A 27,086-nucleotide genomic window follows, 5' to 3' on the forward strand; every position below is an offset into this window, starting at 1 on the left:
AGAACTCAATTTTAAGATTTTCGTTTTCTCTGACGTAATTATACTTGTAAAGATTTATTTGGTAAAATCCCATAGAGAAAACTTGAACTTTCATTCAATTCGTTGAGGAAATTTAATATTGAAATTGAAATTTTTATCTTCCGTAAAAATATTTCACACGTACGGTATTGCTTTCTCTATCATGCCCCGAAAAAATATAATTTAACTTTAAATTTATTTATGTCTTTGTGAAATTAATAAATGAAGTGAAAGATTTATGATTTCTCTGGAGAAATTAGAATTGAAGTGCGTTCTTTGGTAAAATTCAGAAGAGAACTTGAATTTTTCTTCACTTTGTTGATAAGATTTTAAATTGAATTAGAACTTTTGGTCTTCCGTAAAAATATTTCACAAGTAAGGTATTGATTATCCTATCTTGCACCGAAAAAATTGAATTGAACTTTAAATTTCTTTATGTCTTTGTGAAATAAAGAACTGAAGTGGAAGATTTTTGTTTTCACTGTAAACATTAGAAGTGAAGTGAGGTCTTTGGTAGAATTCAGAAGAGAACTGGAATTTTCCTTGACTTTGTTGGGGAGATAGTAAATTGAATTAGAACTTTTTATCTTCAATGAAAATATTCAGAAGCATGGTATTGCTTTTTCTATCTTACAACCTAAAAATTAGAATTGAACTTTAAATTTCTTTATCTCTTTGTGAAATAAAGAACTGAAGTGGAAGATTTTAGCTTTCTCTGGAGAAATTAGAATTAAAGTGTGTTCTTTGGTAAAATTCCGAAGAGAACTTGAACTTTTCTTCACTTCTTTGCGAAAATTTAAAAATGAACTAGAACTTTTTACCTTCATAGAAAATAATCAAAATCATAGCATAACTTATTATCTCAGCCACCAATAAATTAGAAGAGAACTTTAAATTTCTTCATGTCTTTGTGAAATAAAGAACTGACGTGAAGGCTTGACGTTGTCTCTGTGGACAGTAGAAATGTCTCGTGTTGTTTCGTAAAATTCAGAATAGAGCTTGAATTTTTCTTCACTTCGTTGAGAAAATTTTATATTGAAATAGAAATTTTTATCTTCCATGAAAATATTAACAAGTATGGTATTACTTTTTCTATCTTCCACCGAAAAATTTAGAATTGAACTTTAAATTTCTTTATGTCTTTGTGGACTAAAGAACTGAAGTGGAAGATTTTATTTTCTCTGTAGAAATTAGAAATGAATTGTGTTCTTTGATAAAATTCCGACGAGAACTTGAACTTTTTTATCTTCCGTGAAAAATTGAGTCTGCTAGTAGCATCTCTATCTCTAAAAATTCTTTTTCTTTCATCTCTGACCTTTTTAATAGATATTCTGACCGTTAGCTGTCTGTGAAACTCGAAAAAAATGAACACTTAAAAAAATAATGTATAAAATATTTTTAATTAAATGATGGCATGTCGAATATTAATATAAAAATACTTTAAATACATTATTACACATTATTAGTTCACTTGCGCGTCACTTTCCGTCAATTCATCTTTATATTCATTGATGATATTGTCTGCTAATGTCCTTTTTATTCTGCCTGCGATTTTACTATCTATTGTCACATTATTTTTACATAGATGGATGTTTTGACACATTGACAAGATATGATTTATGATGTTGGTGCAGGAATATGCTTGTCTTCTTCTTCTTCTCTTTAAAATGCTACTACCGGACAGAGGATGATATGAGTTATCAACAGGTCATGTGTTACCAGAAGCCATAGCAAGGAGTTGCCCCCGATCATCGACAATTATTTTTAAGTTTGCATTCTCTTTGAGCACTAATTTCTCTGGTAATGATACTCTTGAATATCCACCGTTTACACGATTGAAATTCTTGGGTACTCCAAAGAAATCTAACTTCTCGCTGTCATGACCACTCATGCATACATTTCCAATAGTGTTACCGCTTGCACTCGTTTCATAGTTCAGGTATTTCTGCTTGTCAGCATTCAATACGACAAAAATTTTTTCATGTGCACATACGTTCGTCGAATAATTCATCCTCACTTTTTTACAGATATGAATTGTGTGTTTATCCTTTCACTGCGTAAAAAATACTGATTTAATGCATGCAATAAACTAGGCAGTGTCGATAACCTGCCATAGAGTACCTGTTGGAAAGCCATGGCGTGTCCATGAACAAACACAGAGTATGATTGGTAGAGACTTAAGCATATTTCATGTCATTTTAAGATAAGTAAAATAGTTAAAAAAATACCATGTTAAAAAATTCAAGAAAGTATTTACGAATTGGGGAGGGGACTCTTTGAGGTTGGAAAATGGGTTTAGGAATGACATTATGAATGGAACTTGTTCATAAAAGATAGAATAAAGCCATAAAAAAGTATAAAAAAAAATGGCGAGGGGAACTCTTTGGGGGGGCCCAGGGCAGGGGTGGGGGGGCACCTGGGGGGGCCGGGGGCCCTTGTGGGGGCCCGCGGGACCATAGTGGATCAGGGGAGGGCCTGTGGGGGTCTGAGGAGGGGGGGGGGCGGATAATAATTCGAAATTTTTACTTTTTAGTTTACTTTTTTTTTGCGGCGCATCCCTGCGGCGCATCCTTCGGCGCTTTCCTGCGGTGCCTCCCTGCGGCGCATCCCCTGCGGTGCTTTCCTGACCCGCGGCACATTCCTGCGGTGCTTTCCTGACCCGCGGCGCATCCCGGCGGCGCTTCTCTGCCCCGGGGGACCTTTGGGGACCGGGGGAGGGCCTTTGGGGCACAGGGGGGCCTTTGGGAGTCTGGGGGACACTTGAGGACCGATTGGGCCTTGGGGAGCCGGTTGGCCCTGGGGGGCGGGGGGGTGGGCCTTTGGGGGTCCGGGGGGGACTGTTGGGGGCCTGGGGGACATTTGGGGACCGGTGTAGGGCCTTTGGGACCCCGGTGGTCCTTTGGGAGCTCGATGGGACTTTGGGGGGCCTGGGGATGGCCTTTGGGGGTCTGGGTGGGCCTCTGGGGTCCGGGGGCCCTTTGGGGGTCCGGGGGCCCTTTGAGAACCAGAGGAGGGCCTTTGAGGGTCTGAGGAGGGCGTTTGGGGGGCTGGGGCTCTATGGGAGCTGGGGGGATCTTTGAGTACCGAGGGCTTCCTTCGGGGGGGGGGGGGGCGAGCGGAACCCTTTGGGGTTGGGGTAGAGGACCTCACAACACTGTTCAAATGTAACTTGTGTATTATAATGACCACAGAGTTTCACCCTCAAATTCTCTTCTAAAATCTTTCCTAAAATCTTCTTTCAAAATGTCTCTAACTGTTTCGCCGAAATAATCCCATAAAATGGATAAAACGGTTTCGCCCAAATAATCCCTAAACGTAATTTCAGCGTGTTCCTTTTGTATGGCATCTCTATGCTAACGCATTTCAAATTTCTAGGAAACCCTTTCCTACATTAATCTCTTCATCTCATAAATTTTCCTAGCTAAACTATTAGGGTTTCGTTAGAATATCAATTTATCTCTCCGACTTAAAGCTCCGTGAAGCTGTATTTAAAAATAGAATTTCTATCTCTTTAGACTCCCGCATAATTCCAAGATAACAAGTGATGTCAATTATAATTCCTGACACTAAAGATCAATGAAGCCCTATTTGAAAATAGAATATTAATTTTCTCTCTGACCTAAAGAACGTTTATCCCTCAGACATAAGATTAAAGAAGCCTTAATGTTTCTTAATTCTCCCCTTCGTGAATCAATAATTTCCCCTAGCAATTATGTAAATCATGTTCACAGGTGCTACGCGTGACAGGCCTAAAGATTAAAGAAGCCTTAATGTTTCTTAATTCCCTCTTCGTGAATCAACAATGTCCCCGCCGATTATGTAAATCAATTTCTCAGGTCTAAAGATTAATGAAGCCATGTTTGTTTCTTAATTCCCCCCTTCGTGAATCAATAATTTCCATAGCGATTATGTAAATCAATTTCTCAGGTTAAGCTAACCAAACAACAATGAAGCCATGTTTGTTTCTTAATTCTGCCCTTCGTGAATCAATAATTTCCCCTAGCGATTATGTAAATCAAGTTCACAGGTTAAGCTAACCAAACAATAATGAAGCCATGTTTGTTTCTTAATTCCCCCCTTCGTGAATCAACAATTTCCCCGCCGATTATGTAAATCCATGGAAATTCACTTCCCCCTCGAGTCCTAGATCAATAACATTGTTCCCGTTAGAATTCAATGCGCATGTGCAACCTTCGCCCCCCCGAGTTATTACACATAGAAACATCAATAAATCGATCTTGGAAAAAGAGGTCATTGAGCGATTACGTAATCTTTCCCCCTAGGGACTCTATGACCATATTGTTTCATAATTCCCCACGCTCGTGAATCAATAATTCCACCATCGATTATTTAAATCACCCCTCATGTCATTCGCACGTGGCCAAACAACAACAGATCGATTGACCTTGACACACCCACATTAGACTCGATCGATAATCCTTGAATAAATTATGTCCCGTCAGCATTAAACTAAATTGTAGATGTCAGCAGGGGTGAGGGTCACGATCAATAGGGTCACTTCTACTAAAGGCATAGTTTTGGGACGTTTCTACTATTTTGAACAAGATGGCAATCTCAAAATTTTGATCAGACGATTTTGGGGGAAAAGAGAGCATGGGAGGCGTATAGTTGCCCTCCAATATTTTTGATCGTTTAAAAAAGGAACTAGAACTTTTAATCTCCATTCAATTAAGCCCTCTCCCGATGTTTTAGAACCACTGGTTCGATACGATCACCCCTAGGAAAAAAATAAATAAATACGCATCCGTGATCTTTCTTCTAACAAAAAATACAAAATTCCACATTTTTGCAGAAAGGAGCTTGAAACCTCTACAGTAGGGCTCTCTGATACGTTGAATGTGATGGCGTGATGTACATTAAGATTTTTGACTTACGGGGGTTGTTTCTCCCCTTCTTCGAAAATCAGGCAAATTTTCTCAGGCTGGTAGCCTTTTATAGGTAAAACAGAGGTTAATACATCTTTTATATTTGGAGTCAGCTTAATCCTTTTGATATATTTATTGATATCAAAACTTTGTTTTTTAGAGTTTCGGTTACTATTGAGCCGCGTCGCTCCTTACATACAGTTTGTTACCACGAACTGTTTGACTAGCCTACTATGACGTCATTGAATGATAATGTTTATTTGTGAAAGATACTGTGTTCAGCCAGGGCAAGATAAAATTAAAACCAGTAAATTTAAAGCGCTTAATCCCAAAGATACAGAAGGATCACAAAGGGCTGACGATGCTGAGCTTTTCACTACGATTGTAGGGAGGTTGCCTGATTGGGCCGGCGTATCTGATCTAGGATAAGTTTAGCCGATCAGTTGAGCGCCCTTGCTATAAATTTATTTTTCAGAATCAGAGTTATTGCTGAGCTTGGAAAGAAATTTAGTTCAATATCTTTAATTCGAAATAACAGCACAACAGGAATAAAAAAAAAACCTTGAAAAATATCAACACTCACACTCTGCAATACAGCATTTTTCCATCTCAATAATTTACCATATATCTAGCTTATTCCTTTGGGTCTTTCTAAACTCTAAACGAGAGAGCTAACTTTGCACCTCTTTCGATACTAGTTAAAACTAGAAACTAACCGAACGAATTCTAATAATAGCATATTCATAAAAAAAATATATTTTTCACAGTGAAAGCCATTACCAGAAAAAATTATACTATTTTCAGGAACAAATTGCCATCCCACCCCCGAGGTCATCTGATTTTGACTTCATATTTCGATGTTACAGAAGTGGGTCTTTTTTTCTTTTTTTCGCTGGAAGCTATCTTACCAAACCCGCGGTGGTAATTTCTTTGAAATGGGTGTCATTTGAACGGAATCAACATTTCTATTGCTTTTTTAAGTGCCAACACTGAACAGATGACAAATGTGCTCCTTCAAATATTTTTGCTCTGGGGGGGGGGGCATCAAAGCCAAATAAGGTTTCACAGCAACATTTCAAGGTAGCCAAGAGAGTAAGGTTGGCTTCAAAAGTGATGGGATTCGTTCAGCCCCCAAGCCAAATGCTCGAAGTTACGAAGAATCAATGCTTTTATATAAGAAGAAGTCTCAAATAAATCTTTGTAGAAAAGCAGGTTCGCAACAGATTGTTTATCTCAGGATGCTGTCAGTGTTTTGGCCAAGAGTGTTTAGTAGTAGTTCAAAAGACCTTCCATGGAAGTAAACCCAGCTTATGCAAATGACTAGTTTCAGATGAACAAATTAATTAATGAGCTATACTAGACTGATGAGAACGTTGATTTTTTTGGAATTTGGATCATGCAGGAATTGTATATAAAATAACTTTAGAATCCAAAGGACACCGACTTGTTTATGCAAATGAATAAACTAAACATATGGGTCTACCATATTTAATCACCACAGATTATTTTTCTTTCAAACTGAACCTCATTTTGTTTTATTCTTATCTTCTTTCTCGTATTTAAAATACTGAATACTTTATTTAACCTTATTTTTAGCCCTTGAGCCACCAGATTTTGATAAGAGTGACATGTTTAGTAACGAACAAATTTATTTTCAGCGACGAGAGACATAATTATTTTTTTTTATCTCCAATATAAAACATAATTATTTTATAAATGAAATTTGTTGTTACTAAGTTCGAAAATATATTTTGAGCGGTCTTTATTCATTTTTCTATAATGACATGGAGCGCAAATTTGATGATTACAATTTACGATTTTTTGTTTCAAAATAAAAATTTATTTCTTTATTAATATTATATACTCATTGATGAACCTTAGGAGAGAGATGAGGTTATTGTAACATTTTGAATTAACACTTGGAAACAGAGATGCTCTTGAGTGATTGAAGGGTGCTATGCCCTCTTAGCTCTAAATCCCCCTAAAATTACAATCCTGAGGACTGATGGAATCGAGCTGAAGGTCATAAAATCTTGAAAGAGGGCTCTTTTGAACCCCCCCCCCCCCAAAAAAAATGTGAGTTCTAGTCTCCATTTTGTGAGTTAGGAGGGGTTGGAAGAAACGAGACCCCTTCCTTATCAGTTCAGCATGACTATTCCTGATACATTGCTTCTACTGTGGCTGTTCCAATCAAAAATATTCTTAGTGTCATTTCTCTTTATGACGGCTGCTCCTGTCACGACTACCTCTACCATGCTTTCGTTATTAATCAATATTAGCTAATGTTATTAATAAAACTTAAGAGTCAATATTCCTACTATTAATATATACGAAAACTATGCAAATTGACACCTAATTAACTGAAAAAATAACTTATTCATTCACAAGTAAAAATCAATTCAAAAAATTTAAACAAGCTAAAATCACCTTATATAGGATGTACAGCTTGAAACAAGGAGCAATTACTATGAAAAAAAATAAATGAAATCTACAAAGAACAGAGCTTACTATTAACAATGAAGTAAAACTTAAAGTGAACATAAGTTACCCCAAATGCGTTTGATTTTGACTCCCTTCAAACCGCTCAATGGGGGTTCACTCTAGCAGTGTAGACTAGAGTGACAAAAATTGTATAGGCCTATACTCAATAAAAATAAATGTAGTTTTGTACTTTTAAGAATAGCCTACCTTATTTTCGCCACTATTTTCTTCTTTCTATAATAATTTCCTTAAAAAGTATAAACAAATCGAGTCGCTGAAGCAAATTTCAATTTGAACTAAAGCACAAATTCCAAAATGGTATTCTTGTTGCCTCTCTCAGTAACTTGGCCAGGATTTCACTTGGAACAAAATCAATTCACTTCACATGGGTGGAGGCGGGGGGGGGGTAATTAAAACAAAAAATATAATCAAAGCATAATTTGTGGGATTTTTCACGCTTTATGAAACACACAGCTATCAACCTGGCTAAACTACCATTCTTGGATATGAACTTTTACAAGCAGCTCACTTATCATTTTAATTACAACAATATATTATCGAAAATTCTAACATTTTTCATTCCTGAAAAATCATTTCGAATTCTTATTTTCTCCTTTCATTTTAGTATTTGCTTATGCTTACTGAAAAACAGGAATAGAATCCCGAGCAACATTTTATTTTTAACAACGGGTGATATTTTTGAATTCTTCGTTTTACGCTTTGCAATATGTATATTGACGTACCATCACGGTATTTTATAACATAACAACAGGCCTAAGATATATAAGATTCAGGCGACAGCAATCTGAATTACCGTGCCTTATTTAGACTCAATTCTATTTTATCTTTCTCCTTTCATTGGCTGGTTTTCTATCATAATTCATAGCTTCAACCATCCCCATTGGTTCATTTCCTTATATGGCTAAATTTATCGCTTTTCGGTAATAAATCACTGTCTTGAGCCTGGTTTCGGCTGAGGGACGAACAATGAATAAATCATAGGGAGATGGAATCTATGTTATCATGCTTGAGAAAGTTCAATGGATTCAGTAATTTTGATTAAGTAATATAAGATGAAAAAGAGCCCTAAGAAAGTGATACTCATGACCCTGGCTTTTTCGTGGTTACGTGGGAGGATCTTTCCATGGAGTAAGTTTGCATTGGGGAAGGGACATTGCTATGAAGGGGGCGTCGGATTTCCCAGCATTGTTTAAAAATCGATAAGAAATTAAATAATAAAAAAAACTTTTTCAACTGAAAGTAAGGAGCAACATCAAAATTTAAAACGAACAGAAATTATTTTGTATATGCTTGGGTTCGCTCCCTAGTCATTACCTCGCTCTTTACGCTAAAGTTTTTTGGTACTTTCATCAGAACTATTTAATTTAATTAACGGCCTTTGTGATTAAGAGGTCATTCTTAAACAATTGGAACAAAATTTGAACTTTATCATAAAGAGCGAGGTATTGACTAGGAGCGAACCCCCTAATATACGTAATAAAAATATACGAATATAGAAGTTCGTTATGTATGTTAATTCGTAACTTACGTGAGAACAAAATTTCGAGAAAGCCATTTAGCCAAAAAAAGTAAAATTAATACACAAATTTCGTTTTAATTGTTCATGTACGGTGAGCCAAAATCAAAGCTGTAATAATTCAAAAATGTTCAGAAATTAAATATAAAGAAAGAAGTTCAACTGAAAGTAAGGAGCGACATTAAAACTTAAAACGAACAGAAATTATTCCGTATATGAACGGAGCTGTCCCCTCCTCATCGCCTCGTTGTTTACGCTAAAGTTTGACTCTGTCTCACAACTTTATGTTTTTAAACAATAAAAATACTAATTTTATTATTTTATTTAATTTAACTATTAAAAACAATGATGCATCCCACTGTTGGGGTGACCTATATTAGGACAGCCTATTTTTCCCAAGTCTGCTATTCTTGAAATTTATCGACACTAAATAACTGTTTTTAATTTCAAGGCTAATCTGATTGGTAACTATTGCCCTATTGTACTAGTGGATTTTCGAAAACTTGAATTTTATTTTTTCAAAGAGACAAAAATTTGGCGGTAACAGTCACCCTAGTAGTGGTGTGATGTAAATTTTTTCATAGTGTGAACGGGACTATACTATTGAACGCGCACGAACGTATTCAGCTATACATCCTCGGCTCTTCAAAATGGAAAATACGCTCTACTGGTTTGAAGTCAGTAAGAAAAAACAACAACTACAACAACAACCAATAAACTGGCGGAGCGAAAAAACTAGTTTTATTTGAAAATAGCCAAGAGGGTTTTCCATTTTCACATCTTCGCACTTCGCAGCAGTAAATTAGATATTATTCAAAGGTATGTCGAACCTTCTATTTTCAACTTCAGAATCTGTCTTAGCATGAAAGAATGTAACACTATACATTTCCCAATCACTGTTTTCAACAGTTCGCCGTAACGAACGCGACTCGGCTCAATAGTAACCGAAACTTTAAAAAGGAGAATTTTGATATCAATAGGTACATCAAAAGAATTGGCTTTTTATTCTGATTCCAAATAAGACCCCCTAGGGCCCCTGGGGAAAGGTCTGAAAGTCATGAAATGTGCCCATTGTTTACATACAGTATTTATTATTATGAAGTATACAGACGTTTTTCTGAGGGAGGAGGATTTTCTGATGGCGTGGATTTCCATGGGGAGACTTCTCTGTGGAGAGGGAAGTTTCAGGGGGTGAACTTTCCAGGGAAATTTTTGTACTGGGAGTTTGGGGGGGGGGGAGTGGTAGTATTCCTGTACGAAATTCTTTAATTCTCTTACTTTTTTATTACTCAATATTGCCTGTGGAGATGTTCCGGGGGAATTGTTCAGGGGAAATTTTCAGCGGGTTTGGAATTGTCTGGGGATTTTTTTATTGGGGGGAGGGGGGCCTGCAAGATGAATTCTCGCTCCATGGGGTATTTCCTTTGAAGAAACTTTCCACGGGAGGGGGGGGCGGCGAAAATTTTTCACAGAAGGGGAAATTTCCGGAGTGATTGAAAAAACGATTAGAAATTTAGAAGTTTTTGAAAATGAAAGCATGCTAAGGAGAATTTTTCAGGGAAATCATCCGCAAGAAATTTTACAGGGGGGGATTTTCATCGAGGATGGAATTTTCCAGAGAGGATTTTAAGGGGGTGGGGTATTTTAAGAGGGAGAAATTTTCACGGACGAGTTTCCCGTGAGGTGACCGAATCTCTCATGGGGGAGCCAGATTTACCCACATTATTTGAAAAACGATCAGAAATTAAATAATTTTTTTTTTCAACTGAAAGTCAGTAGCTACGTTAAAACACAAAACAAACAGAAATTATTCTGTATATAAGGGGATCGCCCCCTCCTCATTAACTTGCTTTTTAAGCTAAAATTTGACTGTTTGTACCATTTCTTTAAGAACGATTCCTGAAACACAAGGGCCGATTAATTAGAATAAGAAGCTTTTTTAAAGTGCTAAAAAAAGCTCGAAGAGCAAGGTTTCTAGGGGGGTGGGCAGCCCCCTCACATAAGAAAAAATATCTGTTCGTTTTGAGTTTTAATGTTGCTCCTTACTTTATGTTGAAAAACTTTTCTTTTTTTTATCATCAAATAGTTTGGGGAAATTGCGACTTTTGCTAACAGCAATCGAAACTCCAAGAAATTAGATTCTGACTAAGAAAATTCTTCCCGCGGAATTCCCCCTAAGAAATTCCTCCATGCAGAAAATTCTCCCCACACGTAAAATTGAACAGCCACTGGGAAAGTATGCAAAATAAAAATAAGGAACAAAATAAGGTGGAATCCGCACATATAAAATTGAACAGCCACAGAAAAAGTACGGAACGAAAAATTAGTGAAGATAATCAGGGATCTTAGAACAATTCAAAATATACGTAGAATATACGTTATGACCCGCGGGTCACAGTTTTTATAATAATGATTAAAGGTTAAAAGTGCTCTGTAATCATTTTTTTAATAAAATTTTTCTTATTATTTACTGAAATATTGTTTTAAAATGAGAATATCACTGACCCTAATTCCCCTATATATTCATATTGTCATTGATTTTGTTTTAGAGCCAAAAAAGGTTGCTGACCTTTGTTGTCCTATAGTATTTGTTCTCACATTTTTATTTTATTTTAATTCTTTTTTTCGTGTTTCTGGGAGTTGAGCTACCATATCAAGGTAAGATAAAGGTTAACGCTGGGACTGTGGGGGTGTATAAACCCCAAAGGCAAATATCTTTGACATATCAAAGTTTTTAACAAAATGGACATTTCGAAATTGTGATTCGATATTATAGGGCTAGAGGAGTGCCAGATAGCAGAAAAGAAACCGAAAGGAGACTGATTGTCCCTCCAGTTGCTTTCGGCCTTTAAAAAGGGCGCACAAACTTTCAATTTATCAATTGAAATAGCCCCCACATAAGTTTTCTAAGATAGCCCTTTCTATTTGAAGTTGTAGGGAAATTTTTTGACACTTTTCTGGCCCTTTTGTTGCCCTGCATCTTGTGGGTACAAAATATTTTTCTTTTATTTATATTCGGCAGTGGGGTCTCCTTAGCTCAGAATTTTATATACGTTGAGGACAATCGAAAACACTCACTCCCCTTTTGGGCTACCATCGTTAGAGGAAGGAATCATTTGCAAATGGACAAATCCTTTGAATAATTTTTTGTACATTAGTCCCCTTGGCCCAAGGGCTTACGGAAATAAGTTTCAAATTGATCACGAAAAAAAAGTTTTGCAGAAGCACAAAAATAAAAATAAAACAAAAATGTAAAATAAATACTATAGGATATTCCACATCACACAGTATACCTATAGGCCTATTTGGAATATAGGTAGATTATTCCAAGATTTCTTTTTCTTCCTTCAATATTTTTGTTTGCCATACTTTCTTTATGGCTGCTCAGTTTTACATTCATGTTAATTTCTGCTCGTTTTGAGTTTGACTCGGTTATTTATTGTAATTTCTGTTCTTTTTGGGTTTCATTTATGTATCGATGCTGATTTGCGTTGGTTTCACGCTTGGTAGCTTATTTTATTTTTACTCATTTTTGGTTTAATGGGGTTCTTTACTTTTTTTTGAAAAACTTATTTTGTTGAAAAAGTTTTTTTAATTTATTTATGTTCGTTTTATATTGACATAGTCTTTTCAGTGAAAGAGAAAATAATTCTTTAAATCTTTTTGTTTTTTAAGACTTTATAGTTTGGCTTGCTATTTGTATGTTGGAGAAAAATGTTCAGCAATTTTTAACAGTATACACCCTTTTAAAAATTTGGACACAAATATAAGTGTTTAATTTACTTTCATACCTCATCTAGTCGACCTGAAATAGAAAACATGATACCATTTGCAAAAAAAAAAAATCTGTTTACTTTCTTTGATAGCTTGGATACACTTACGCTATTTTGATTTGGTTAAATAGTAAGAGGAAAAGTAGCCCGGAAATTTTGAACATAATACCCTCAGTCGTTCTTGGGATAATGCTGAGATGCCTTATTGAGAATTAGCATTTACACAGTGCATTTTGATTGAATCTTAAGGCAACATTTAGTTTTTAAACATAGTAGGCAAATGGGAGGGTGGGCGTGGTAGGGGAACTAGTTGCACTCAAATCACTTTCGACTATTAGCCCTTTCTTAGCCCTTTCTATTTTCAATCAAATGAGCCCTTTTCGAATTTCATAAGACAACTCCATCGATACGAAGTAGCCTACCCTGTTCTAAAAAAGAACAATAAAAAAAAATAATATATTATACCCACATCGACGTTTACTATAAAAATGTCAAGTGTTCCAATAGCTTTCGACTATTAAAAAGGGCACTAGGCCTTTCAATTTCCAATCGAATGAGCCCTTTTTGAGCTTCTACAACAACCCTTTCATATAAACAACTTATATGCCCCAAGGGTATAAATCAAAAACCTTGCCCTGAGGGCTGTGAGGGGGTTGACATCCTCAAAGACCTAATTTCCAGAACTTTCAACTACGTTGAAGAAAATCGCTTTCTCAAAATTTTGATTGGATTTGTTGGGAAATGGTGGGTGTGAGAGGAGGGTTTGTTGCCCTCCAATCACTTCCGACTGTCAAAAAAGGTATTAGCCCTTTCAAGTTCCAATCGAATAAGCCTTTTTTGAAGTTTCTAGAACAACGCTTTCTATAGGAACCTTATATGCCCCAGGGTATAACTTACAAATCATCCAGTCTGTATTCAAATTCTAAACTTCGTTTGCTGAAGAGCCCTTGGACTCCAGATGTCTCCTACATTTTTCCAGTATCCGAAAAACGGAAGCTGATGTTTCAGTTAACTTGGCTCGCTCGTTTCAGTTGGCTGTCCTACTCTCCATCTGAGGACGCTGCTTTTTGCAGATTTTGCGTTCTGTTCTCGTCAGAGACTGCTGGCAAAGGCTGCCACCAGCACTTGGGGAATCTAGTCACCAAACCATTCAGGAACTGGAAGAAAGCAATAGAGTGATTCACAGCTCACCAACAAGCACAGTTTCATAGAAACTGAATCATATCGGCTGAAAACTTCATTTATGTCTCGTAGAAAAGGCAGGACAAAATCGTGCACCAACTAGACGCGGCGAGGAAAGCGCAGGTTCAACAAAATCGCCAGAAGTTGCAACAAATTGTTGCTGCTACTGCTTTCACGTCTATTTTCGATGAAGCTCAGCGTTTTGCCAGCGACTTAGGACTGGAGATGACTCGTCCAAGGACGAGAGGTGGCAGGAGTAGGCACGAAGACGATACAGACCTTCTCAACCACTATAGAACCTCGCTCTTTATTCCTTTCCTGGACCACTTCACTTCCGAGCTGTAACAACGATTTGCGCTTCACCAGAAACTGTTGTCAAATCTCAGCGTCCTTTCTACTGCCAAAATTGTTTCTGTCGATCTGAAGGCATTAAACCTGGAGTCATTGGTTGAATTGTATGGCGATATTCTTCCCGAGCCAGACTGTCTGAAGCAAGAAATTGAGCTATGGTGCATCAAGTGGGAGAATGTTCCGGTATCAGAGAGGCCTACTTGTGCTGTGTCTTCGCTTCAGGCATGCATCGCCACCTTTTTTCCTATTTTTTTTCTTCTTCTGGCTGCTCTTGCGACGTTACCTATTAGCACTGCTACACCAGAAAGAAGTTTTTCAGCGCTGAGAAGTCTCAAAACATGGCTGAAAATTCAACAAGAGAAGAACGATTGAGTGGCTTAGCCCTCCTTTCAGTCCATAGAGACGTTGATATCTATCCTGACAAGGTCATTGACATTTTTACAGGGAAGAAAAATCGTCGCCTGGATTTCGTTTTATAGATATTCGCCCTTACTTTTAGCTAAAAAAAAAACTAAAAAATATATAGACTACTTCTAGCCTACTATTTGGCTTCTTTTTGCGCAAAAAAAACAAAAAAAACCTTGTATTATTTAACTCTATGTAAATAATTGTATTGTTTTTTGGTTACTAAAAAAAAAAAAAAAAAAAAATGCCCCTTATAGATACGAAAGTATGCCTAGTGGACGCGTCCTCGTTCGCAAGGGGCGGACTAACGGTCTCGAGCTAAGGTAATGTTGCTCTAGGATGTTAGACAAAGTCCACGGGAAAAATCGGGTAACCCCCCCCCCCGAACAAAAATCCTAGATACGGCCCTGACCCCAAGGGCAAAACTTACAACCCTTGCCCTGAGGGCTGTGGGGGAGTTTCATCTTCAAAAAAATAATTTCCAGATTTTTTAATTACGTCGAACAAAATGGCTATCCCAAAATTTGGATTGGATGTATTGGGGAAATGGTTGGTGTGACAGAGGTGTTAGTTATCCTCCGATCACTTTTGACTATTAAAAAGGGCACAAGCCCTTCTAATTTCCAATCGAATGAGCCCTTTTTGAAGTTTTTACAACATCACTATCTATAAAAACCTTATATGCCCCCAGGGCATAACTAACAACCCTTGCCCCGAAGGCTCTGAGGGGGGTTATCATCCTCAAAGACCTAATTTTTAAGACTTTTAAATACGTTGAACAAAATGGCTATCTAAAAATTTTGATTCGATGTTTAAGGGGGAAAGGTGGGCGTGAGAGGGGGATTAGTTGCCCTTAAATCACTTTCGACTGTTAAAAAGGGCACTAGGCCTTTGAATTTTGAATCGATTGAGCCCTTTTCCAAGTTTATACGACGACTCCTTCGGTACGAAGTGTCCTGGTCTAAGACCAAGAACCAAAAATAAATAATACATTGTGCCAACATCGTTCTTGCGCTGCCTATGAAAAGCTGTAAGTCTAAAACTCCTACCCCTCCAAATATATACCAACACACAAGAGGACAAGAAGCACTTATTCTTTGTTTCACAAAATTATTATAAAGCAAAATTAAAAACTTCTAATTTTATTATTAAACATCCTTCAATTATTCTTATTGTATTTCTTATTAACTAACTTATGTATTAATTTTATTAGTTTTTTTATTATTACTAACTTATTTTTTTATTTTATTATGATTCAAACTCCATAACTTATTTCTTTCTATTAAGCTTCACCTTTTCTCAATCAGCAGGGGCGATTCCATAATTCTCAGCTCGAAGATTGGATACAGCCATAATGAAATCCATATGAAAACTACAGTCGTCATTCTTTTCAAACTCTTATGGGAAGACTTCAAGACCCCCAAGCGACACAACTTGGATAAGAGAGTTCTTCAAGTCTTCAAGGGTTTTAGAATCTACAAAATAATACTTGAACTAAGTAACAAACCTTCGTAGAGATTAAGTGATTTGAAGTTTTGAGAGCATATGATGAAAAAGGAAATTTTAAAACTCATAATTTTTTCATAAATATTTCTTGTTTTAATTCTTCTAGAGGTGAGGTCCTCGGATAATTTTAAAGAAAAGAAGCAAGAATAAGGTTGTATGCAAAATTAAGTGGTTTAAAAAAAATGTGATATTTTCCATCAACTTCGAAATTCCCCAAAGAAAAGGGAAAAAGAGTGGGCCTTTGGCCCTGTGTACCCCCCCCCCCCCAAAAAAAAAAACCTATCCTAACTTTTACGAAATTATCATAAAATGTACCTATTTTTCCACTTTTTGAATTTGTGTCCCTCCCCCCACAACTAAATTCTGGGTAGGTTTCTACTTGCCAACCATGGTTGGAAACCGTCCACCCCTAAACAGAAGACCAAAGACAGTAAGTAGCAGAATGTGGTCCAGTATATACTTGGCGTCCCGTCTCAGTCTGTGGTCCCACATAAAATTCCTGTGCCTCGTCTCAAGAACAAGTAAAGTAAGCAAGCATGTTCCTCCCAAACGATCATATATACCACCTAAGGCCCAGTACCCAAGTATCAGTTAAGTCTCAGTATAGTCGACGAAGGTTCAGGCCTACTGCTGAAGTTTGCTATTTTGCTATGTACCGAAAATATCCAGTCATCTTTTGGAAACTAACGTATGTAAACTAGCTCACCCACTTCCAAAATTCAATTTTCTAAAAAAAAGATCCTCTTCATACTATATTTCGTTTAAGGTGATGAGTTTATAAGGGATTGTCCGTTATAAACTTTTTTCAGTTTGTGGGGTCAAACTATCAAGAATTGATTAGGCGGTCTTGCCTTACCTTGTACACTAATGATAAGAAATCCGGATAAATGCCAGAAAACTAAAAAGCTGACACCACTCTACCGGAAACCTTAGAAACATTTAACTTATTGCGTTTTGTGCTGGAGACAGGCATAGTCAGTATTGATGCATCTTACATAACCAAAAAGTGTGAATTTTGCTTTTCGATTAAACGGAGTAGAATCTTCTTTTTAAAGTCCAGGAAATAGCAGTCTAAAAAATGATCTAGCAAAACTGCTAGGAAAGCAGTGAAATCAGGCGAAGGAATCGTCATTTGATTAATTGGGGAGTTCCCTGGGGGACTCCACTCTAGTTTTGGGAGTTTGGGAGTCTCCCACTAGTTTTGGGAGCTCCCTGGGGTGTTGCCCACTGCGATTAACAAGCTTGCAGGCAAATAAGACATGAAATTTCACTGTGATGGCTAGACCCATGGGAGAATTCGATAATGAGCCTTTGTCTTTGTAATGGTCATCCGACAAGGTACCATATCACCGTAAGACCTAAAGATAATCTCCAAATATGTCATGCCTGCTTCTCAAAATATTTAAATCAATTTTTGAAGGATGTCCTAGTATCACCTTATAAGCAGGATAAAGTCCCCCTCCCCCTAAAAAAAGGTTTGAAATTTTATTGCTGTTGCTCATTTTTGTTTTAGAGTCTGTGGAGTCTCATATTGCCAGATTATAGTTTATGTGGAGTGAAAATCGATATAAGGTTGCTTAATTTTTGATATTTCATTCGTTTATCTCTTTAGGCCTATTTTTTTCGTTCCTCTTTCCGTGTTTACGAACAATGGAGCCCCCATGGGGGGGTGCCTAATTTAATGTTTTTGTTGTTGTAGCTATGTTGTAACTGTACAAGCTTGAACTCAATATCCTCCTTCAACGGCCTAGCCAAAAGAATTTTCTTGTTTGAGTTTAATATGCTGCTGGAATTGCTCAATATGAAGCTTAACATTTTTTTTAACTTGATTTTCTGTTTAACAGCCTGGCGAAGCAAATTTTCTTGTTTAACCCTTCATAATTTACAAAGCAAAATATTTACCGAGAAACTGCAGCCTTTTCTGTGAAAAAGCCAACTTATCGTTCACACATATAAGCTCTCAAAATGCTAGGAGAAAACTAATAAAACTAGTAGAAAGAGACGACAAAACACAGCTTTGCTTTTGACTCCGATTTATTTACCATAATTATACAAAGGGAGAGACAGAAGAGCCGCACCAACCTCCATAATATCTATCTTAAGGACTCCAACCCTTCTAAAGAAGCTGAATAAACACTAACAGTACGATTTTTTTTATGTCTTTCCATGCTGTATTGGCGCAATTTTTCTAGTTTTAGGCTGTCTGGTTCAAAGACCATAATTCACGAGGATTATACATATGCTTAATTATCCTAAAACTGAAAGAGCTATTACTAAGCCAGCATGAGTCAATTTAGCCCAAATTAAGCTCTTTGGCTAAGCTAAAATTGGTATCAATGGCAGCCCCTTATTGTTCCTGTCTTAAAAATAAATTCAGATATATGAATTTTATAATAAAAATTTATTTCAGAAAATAAAAATCAATCTCATTGATTTCCATAAAATAAATAATAAAAATGAAACAACCCTCTTCTGCAAGAAATGTGACCCTAACTTTTCACTATAAGATGAGTATATTCTAAATCCAGATAATCTATGACCCCAAATTCTGTACGACAAAGTCTTTGTGTAGAAAGAGAAGACAAATGAAGAAAACATCAAGAAATAAATAGTTTTGTGCATAGTTTTTTATCTTTTTTTCATTTTTGTTCAAGTAATTTCATTATTTAATTGTTCTAAACTTCTTAAGTATGTAATATACATTTTTCCATTTTTCCTTTTGTTGATTGAATAATTATGAGCAATAAACAAGCTTGAGTCTGACACGCCTATTAGAATGGTATATTGTGTCTAGCACATCAGGGATGCTTAATAAAACAAAAACACACTACGCACATGCTGGTTGTCAAAGGGCACATCCATAATAACTCAGGAACGGCTGAGCGTATTAAGTTGAAACTCGCAGGGCATGTTGAAAAGTACCTGGGGGACAAAAGGCCCCTTTGTCCCTTTTAGATTCCCCCAACACTGAAATAAATTTTTTAATATACACTTTTTTCAAAATAGTCAAAAGGTCTAATATAGATACCTCTGGGTATGCCATGCCCCCGTAGCCCTTGGGAAAGGGTTGTAAATTTTCGAGGCTGCCCCTTGTTTACATACAAGATTTATCGCTGGGGAAGTGAGTGAATGTTTAATCCTGGGACTGTCAGAAACGGCTAATGGGCGTAAAGATGACACTTCAGGGATTGTGGAGAAGGATGTTAAACTAAATAACACTACGTACATCCAGGTTACCAAAAAAACGTATCTGCAATGTATTAGCAGTGGCTAAGGGTTTTGACTCAAAACTTTTATGACCACCATTACTACTACTGTAGCTGCAACTACCACTACTTGCAACTACGACTGTGACTATATGTAATTGCGACTATGATTACTTGAGACTACTAGATAGTGTCACTACTTGTGACTTCGGCTACGACAACTTGCAACTAGGACTGCAATTACATGTGACTGCGACTACTTGCGACGGCTACTGTGACTACTTGCGACTACGACAGCAATCGTAAATGCTTGCGAGTGCGACTACTTACCAGATGTGACTACTTGTATAAGCGGCTGCGACTACTTGCGACTTTAACTACTGTTGACCACGAATACTAGTGACTGCAACTACTTGTCACTTTGACTGAGATTACTTGTGATTGTAATTGTGACTTATTGCGACTAAAACTACTTGTGACTTCGACAACTTGTGACTGCGACTATTTGTGACTGCAACAACTTTGCGGCTTAACTACCACTTTGACCTACTTGCTCTGTCGAATGTATGATGGCTTGGTTCTTGACAAACAAAAGAATCGACAATGACAACGCCATTGGAAAAAGCCAACCAGCCAACCAGAAACCACACAAGAAACCAAAGTAGTCCTCCTGATGACGAAACGAGGCCACAGTGCCCTGTTGAAATGGATTCCAGTATCACCAAGAATATTGTGACAATGATTTTCGGGAACATATATCAAACTGAAAATTACAGCCTCCTACGCACCTATAAATGAAGCGTTCAACGTGGCTAAGGATGGAATTTACAAAACACTAGCAAAAGACATCCCGAGATCCTGATGACAAAACGAGAATATAATGCCATATTGAAATGGATACCCTTATCACCAAGAATAATTGTGGCAAGGTTCTTGGAAGCCCATACAAAGCTGTCAAGCTTACCTTGCTACGCACCTACAAATTAAGCATTCGACGTGGCTAAGGATGAGTTCTACAAAACATTAGCAAAAGATATTCCGAGATACGATATTACATGTTTCCTGGGGGACTTCCATACAAAAATTGGAAATGATCAATCCTACTCCACCCAAGCTGAACGCGAATATTGACTGGTTCAAACAATGGCGGATCCAGGGGGTGAAGGGCTCCCCACTAGCGTAGTCTAAAGTGGTGTAATTTACTTACTTAACTCAAGTTTGCGTTAATTAAACCTACTCCTAACGCACGTTTATCGGATCCATTTTGCCCCCCCCCTAAGTTTGATTATCAGATCAAACTATTTTACACCCCACTAAAAAAAATCCTGGATCTGCCCCTGGGTTCAAATAAATGAAAACAGACATTTGGACTCGAAAAAAAACTAATTGATAGGGCAGTAAAGAGAGTCTTTCGTATCAATGTTTTAACCGATTCAAGGCCCTGTCAATACCAGACTGTGCAGACTGTGTTCAGCAGTGGGAATATATGAAAGACTGTTACCACAAAACAGAAAAGGCAATAATTGACCACTGCAAGAGACCCAAGGACTAGCGGTTGTCAGACGATTCTGGAATCTTATTGATGAAAGAAAGAAAATAAAGAAGCTCCTTCTCCAGAGACAAATTCCAAAGCACCTGGTACTAAAAAATGGAGAATGCAAAGCAACTCATAAATCAGTAAAGAAAAGTACTTGAACAGACAAGCGCAAGCTAGTTAAGCGTAAAGCGGTTGAGGCAAAAGAAGCAGAAAAAAGATAACTCCAATGCGATGTATCAAATAAAAAATGAAATAACCGGCAAAAAGTCTTCCATTCAGCATGGACCAGTTGGCGACCTATCAAGGAACCTTGTTACAGGCCAGTCAGCTGTCTATGAGGTCTGGGCCTGTTACTTTGAACAGCTGCTGAATAGACCGCCACAAAAATCACACCTAACTATGCCAACAACGCCTTTGTTCTCTTTATTTATCTATTCTCCACGCCCAACCTGTTCTGAAGTTCTTACAGCAGCTAAGAAACTAAAAAATCTCCAGGGAGAGACTGCATATCAGCAGAAATGACTAAGCCGTCGGAATCATCTTGCGTTACATTTTGGAAAGCTGTGTTCATGATGATTTGGACAAAAGTCAAAGAACCCACTGAAAGTAGACAAAGTACCCTAGTCAGGCTCTTTAAAAAAGATGGCACATCACTTCCTGGAAAATGGTATAGCATCTGTCTTTTTACGATTTCTGGGGGCTACTCTCACAAATGATACATCAGAGAATTATGTTGCTGTTAGAAAAACAGGTCCGAGACGAACAACACGGCTTCCAACCCCACCGCTCCTGTGCAGATCTAATCTTAACCCTGTGTATCTTAACAGTAGCAAGCCAGGAATGGTGGTCAAAGATCTATGATCTTTTTCGATTTTGAGAAGACCTTTGGCTCTGTAGACCGGCAAAGCCTGTTTGAGATCGTTCTACACTACGGCATCCCGGAAAACCTAGTTGCCTCAATCATTGCTATGCATAGAAAAAGGGAATGCTTCACTAAGAAACCCGATGATCATGCGGTATGTTTCCGTATCCTATCAGGAGTAAAGTTTCCATTGCTTTTTGTAATATTTATCAACTACATCCTCAGATGCATTGAACCATGTGTCATCCAGATTAACACATAAATTCTTTTGAGTGACATAGACTACACTGATGACAATGCAAGGCTAGAGTCCCACAAAGAGCGACCCCAGGAACTATTGGATGGGGTTGAGAAAAAGAGCCGATCAAGTCAGCTTGAAAAAAAGGTTGAAAAGACCAAATACACGGCAACCTCATACTCTCCCTTAAATATAAATTATGGAGATCAGGATGTTGAACAAGTAGTCTGGTTTAAACACTTGGGGAGTATAATAAAACATAATGACTCAACGGTACAAGAAATTGCAGCAAAAATCAAACAGGTGAATAGCTCTTTTAACCGACTTATAAACATATTGCGATCCTAAAATCTTTCTCTTCGGTTGAAACTTCATCTTTTTAACAGGAACGTGCTGCCTGCACTCCTTTATATTTTGTACACATGGCACTTAAACCAACAGCAATTAAGACAAATTCTATCCTTCAAACATATGTGCCGGCAAAGAAAATTGAATATCAATTGTACACAAAAAGCCACAAACCAGTCAGTAGAAGATGCCACAAGAAATCCACTTGTGATTGATGTGATCATAGTGCGTAAAGAGAGAAACCGAGGACATCTTCTTAAAAATGGATAAGTAGTAGCTTCCGAAAGTAGTCTTTTACTGGCAACCAACGGCTACCCGTCGTCGGGGAAGGCCTGAGAATAAACTACGGCAGACAGACTTACGCAGCCTAAACACTTTTATCCAGCCCGAGTGGGAGGATTTGGTAGCTGCAGCAAACCGACGGGATGCTTGCTTGAAATCATAGGTTAAGGAGATAATCTTACATCATAATATAAAATTCTCATGCATGGAGGAGCCAGGTGTTTTTACTACACCAGTCAGCCATTTTATTGCACATGCATTAATACCGATGAAGTTTGTGTAGATGTCAGATGAGTTAAAAAGTGGGTATAGCGAACGCACTAAAAAGTGATAAGGTCCTATAGGCGATGTGTACATACTGTTTAGCCGATGTGCTAATACATTTAGTCGATGTGGTTGGAATTGATAAGGTTAGTAGCATTTTGTTGTGTGAAGTATTGAAAAATGTAGGTGTCCACGCTTCTTGATGGCAGATTATTACTTTAACACTTTATCTTCACCACTTTATCTCTTTGTTGGTTAAGAGCTTCATTTCCAATATGAGTTACTTTCAGATCATCTTAAAGTCTAATACCGTTCTTGGCTTATTATGACACCACTTTGTGTTTTAATTTGGTGTTTTTTTGTTTTAATTGATATTGTTTTATTTATTATTATGCGTAATTTTTAGCAAAAACAGTCTTCGATACGAATAGAAGTCACGTGTGAGTTCCTTATAATAATAATCGACAACATGTGACGTTCGAATCTGAATTTTTTATCGCGATAATTTGAAACAAAATCTTTTATGTGTGTACCCAGGTTAACAGCAGAATTTATTTTTCTCAAAGGAATTAATAGAAGTTTTTTGTACTGTGACGCCCCTTATTCTTAACTTAATGATACGCAGTGGCATCGTTGAAAGGGAGGGAGGGGTTCCCCCCCAATGATTTGGAAAAAAAATTATTAAGTAACTTTAAAACTGTTGCTCGTTTTAAGATTCAACTTTGTTCTTTACTTTAAGCATATAATTTTTTTAATTAATCCATCCTCTTTTTTCAAACAGTTCGTGGTAACGAACTGTGAGTAAGAAGCGACCCGGTTCAATGGTAACCGAAACTCTAAAAAACGGAATGTTGGTACCAATAGATACATCAAAAGAATCAAATCTTAATTCTGATTTCAAATATATAAGTTTCATCAAGTTTAATCTTACCCATCAAAAGTTACGCGCCTGAGAAAATTTGGCTGATTTTCGAAAAAAGGGGGAAAGACCTCCGAAAAGTTATAGAACTTTAATGAAATTCACACCTTCATATTCAGCGCATTAGAGAACCCTAATGTAGAGGTTTCAAGCTCCTATCTACAAAAATGTGGAATTTTGTATTTTTTGCCAAAAGAAAGATTACGGGTGCGTGTTTATTTGTTTGTTTGTTTGTTTGTTTTTGTTTTTTTTTCCCAGGGGTGATCGTATCGACCCAGTGGTCCTAGGATATCGTGGGAGGGCTCTTTGGAACGGAAATTAAAAGTTCTAGTGCCCTTTTTAAGTGACCAAAAAAATAGAGGGCAACTAGGCCCCCTCCCACGCTCATTTTTTCTCTAAGTCACCCAATTAAAATTTTGAGATAGCCATTTTGTTTAGCATAGTCGAAAATCTAATAAATATGCCTTTCACGATGACTTAATCCCCCACAGTTCCCAGGGGAAGGGCTGCAAGTTATGAACTTTGCCCATTGCTTACATATTGTATTGGTTATTGGGAAGTATACAGACATTTTTCAGGAAGAATTTTTTTGGTGGGGGGGGGGGGCTGGAGGAGGAGGTTACTCGGTAGAATCCTTCCGTGGAGGATGTTTCTTTGGGGTAAGGGACATTTCTATGAAGGGGTATTTCCAAGCATTATTTAAAAAACGATCAGAAATTAAATTAAAAAAACAAGTTTTTTCAACTGAAAGTAAGAAGCAACATTAGAACTTAAAATGAACAGAAATTATTACGTATATGATGGGGTTCTCTCCCAAGTCAATACCTCGCTCTTTACGCTACAGTTTTTTTTTTAGTGCTTTCACAAGAGCTATCTATTCTTATTAAACGGCCTTTTTGATTCAGGGGTTTGTGAATTAAAATTTTTTTTATCTTTTAACTTAAAGAGCGTGGTATTGACTAAGGGGAGAACCCCATCATATACGTAATAACATATACGTAATAAAAAAAAACAATAATAAAAAAACAAGCGATACGGCTTAACAGTAATCGAAACTCTTAAAAACGGAACTTTGATGTCAATAAATGTATCAAAAGAATGGGCCTATAATGCTGATTCTAAATATATGAATTTGATTAAGTTTAGTATTACTCATCGAAGGCTACGAGCCTGAGAAAATTTACCTAATTTTTTAAAGATAGGGGAAACATCCCCTAAAAGTGAAAGAATTTTAATGAAAATTACACCGTCAGATTCAGCTTATCAGAAAACCCTATAACATAGGTTTCAAGCTCATATCTGCAAAAATCTGCAACTTTGTATTTTTTGCAAGAAGAAAAATATACGAATATAGAATTTCGTTACGTAAGTTAATTTGTAAATTACGTCAGAACCAAATTTAGAGACAGCCATTTAGCAAAAGAAAAGTAAATTTTTATGCAAATTTTGTTTACTTATTCAATGACGGCGAGCCAAAATAAAAGCTGCATTAACTAAAAAACGATCAGAAATTAAATAAAAAAAAATTTTTTTTAACTGAAAGTAAGGAGCGACATTAAAACCTAAAACGAACAGAAATTATTCTGTATATGGAAGGGGCTGTCCCCTCCTCAGCGCCTCACTCTTTGCGCTAAAGTTTGAGTCTTTCTCACAACTTTATTTTTAAAAACAAAAAAAAACTTTAGCGTAAAGAGTGCAGCATTGAGGAGGGGACAGCCCCTTTCATATACGGAATAATTTCTGTTCGTTTTAAGTTTTAATGTCGCTCCTTACTTTCAGTTTAAAAAACTTGTTTTTTTATTTAATATTGTACAAAAGCAAAAAACAGGGGTCCACTCCACTTTATAATATGTTCCACATTTAATATTTATAAAAATACACTGTCTTCAAAACCTTTTTATCAAGTAAATAGGTAAGCCTAGTTAATGGCAAAATTGAAAACCCTTTTTGTTATTTTGTACTTTTAAAAATGAAAAAACAACCCAAGCACATTTTTTGGGTGTCATGTGTCACTTTATAACTATAAAGTAGAATTTATAACTAGCAATTTAATAAAAAAAATTAGTTCATAAATGAGCCCATAATTAGCTCTTTATGATGCCAATGTGTTTGGCCCAGTCTTTCCATTCCAAAAATGTCACCCAAATTGCGCTTTAGTGTAGGCTACTATACCTCACTTTATGACAGCCTTGGTGAGTTTGATATATATATATATATAGGCGAAATATATATATATATATATATATATATATATATATATATATATATATATATATATATATATAAAGATAAGATACTGTATACGAATAATCTTTTATAATTCCTTAAACAGCTCTCTATTATGTTCCAGAGCCTCAATAGTGATGAAGAAAAATAAGAAGACATATCACTGCTACCCATGTAAAAAAGTAATTTTTCTTGTTGTTCAATGAGGGGGGGTTGCAATTTCCCTGGATATGTTTTCAACAATAGTAATTTAAAAGGTGTACTTTTTTTTTATTAAGACGTCATTTTCAAATTACATGCAACTGAATGACGCGATGCACGGGGCTGTTGGAATAGTGCGTAGTTCAACTGCGAGACTTTGTCTCCTATGAGGGGTAAAGGAGTTGAAGGAAGTGGAAGGGGGATATGAACTTTAATATTAACCGGTAAATCTGACAAAGAAATTGACTTTAGTGAACTCACCATCACCCACCCAAAAGTGTTTACAGCACACTACTGTCGTCTGCATCAACTCATTGCTGACAGCCTTAGTAAAATCTGAGTCCAGTTCTTAGTTTATGTTTGTTCGATACGTGTGCATTTTTTTATTAATGTTTTCTATAATGTTTTTTTAATTAAAGCGAGTAACGTCTTTGCTAAATAGTAAATTTTCTTCGTTATTGCTTGAAGCAAGATGTCCTATTGAAGACTTAGAGAAGGGACGTGGTATCCTTATCTTTTAACCACTTAGTATATCCCCCCAATCAGGTGAAAGAGCTCACGCACATGTAGTCCCAGGATCGGGACAGCTGGGCTGCTACATATTCTATAAATTATGAATTAAGAAACAGCGTGTCCCTAGGCTCAGAAATGTAAGATGGCCATACTTTCGGTTCCTTAACCAGTTCTGTAAAAATCAGCTTTGTCCAACTGTCATAATTGATGTGTTTTATAATGGTATTAATAATATAATTTGTATCAATTTGAATTGGTCATAACAGGATAATAAAACCAGTAAAAGGCAGAGCTCCTTACTTTCATTCTTTGGCTCAGAACCAATTTCGTAAGGCAACGGAAAGAGGAACA

At 36.8% G+C, this 27,086-nt stretch overlaps 1 protein-coding gene and 1 long non-coding RNA gene across 2 annotated transcripts in view; one reads left to right on the forward strand and one right to left on the reverse strand.

The window, feature by feature from the left end:
* LOC148943474 (homeotic protein ultrabithorax-like) overlaps nt 1-16,125 on the reverse strand; it is a 178,732-nt gene extending 162,607 nt beyond the window's left edge. Inside the window, exon 1 of the mRNA XM_089101865.1 lies at nt 15,927-16,125. The gene's annotated coding sequence lies outside the window, so the exon portion shown is untranslated. The remainder of the gene's footprint in view (nt 1-15,926) is intronic.
* Nucleotides 1-27,086, forward strand: part of LOC148943475 (uncharacterized) — a 61,800-nt gene that overhangs the window by 16,983 nt on the left and 17,731 nt on the right. The gene's annotated exons all lie outside the window — the stretch shown is intronic.

Source organism: Artemia sp. Qi Xiang Cuo, chromosome 15 (assembly GCF_049724085.1).
Source record: "Artemia sp. Qi Xiang Cuo chromosome 15, ASM4972408v1, whole genome shotgun sequence".
Taxonomy (NCBI): Eukaryota; Metazoa; Arthropoda; class Branchiopoda; order Anostraca; family Artemiidae; genus Artemia; species Artemia sp. Qi Xiang Cuo.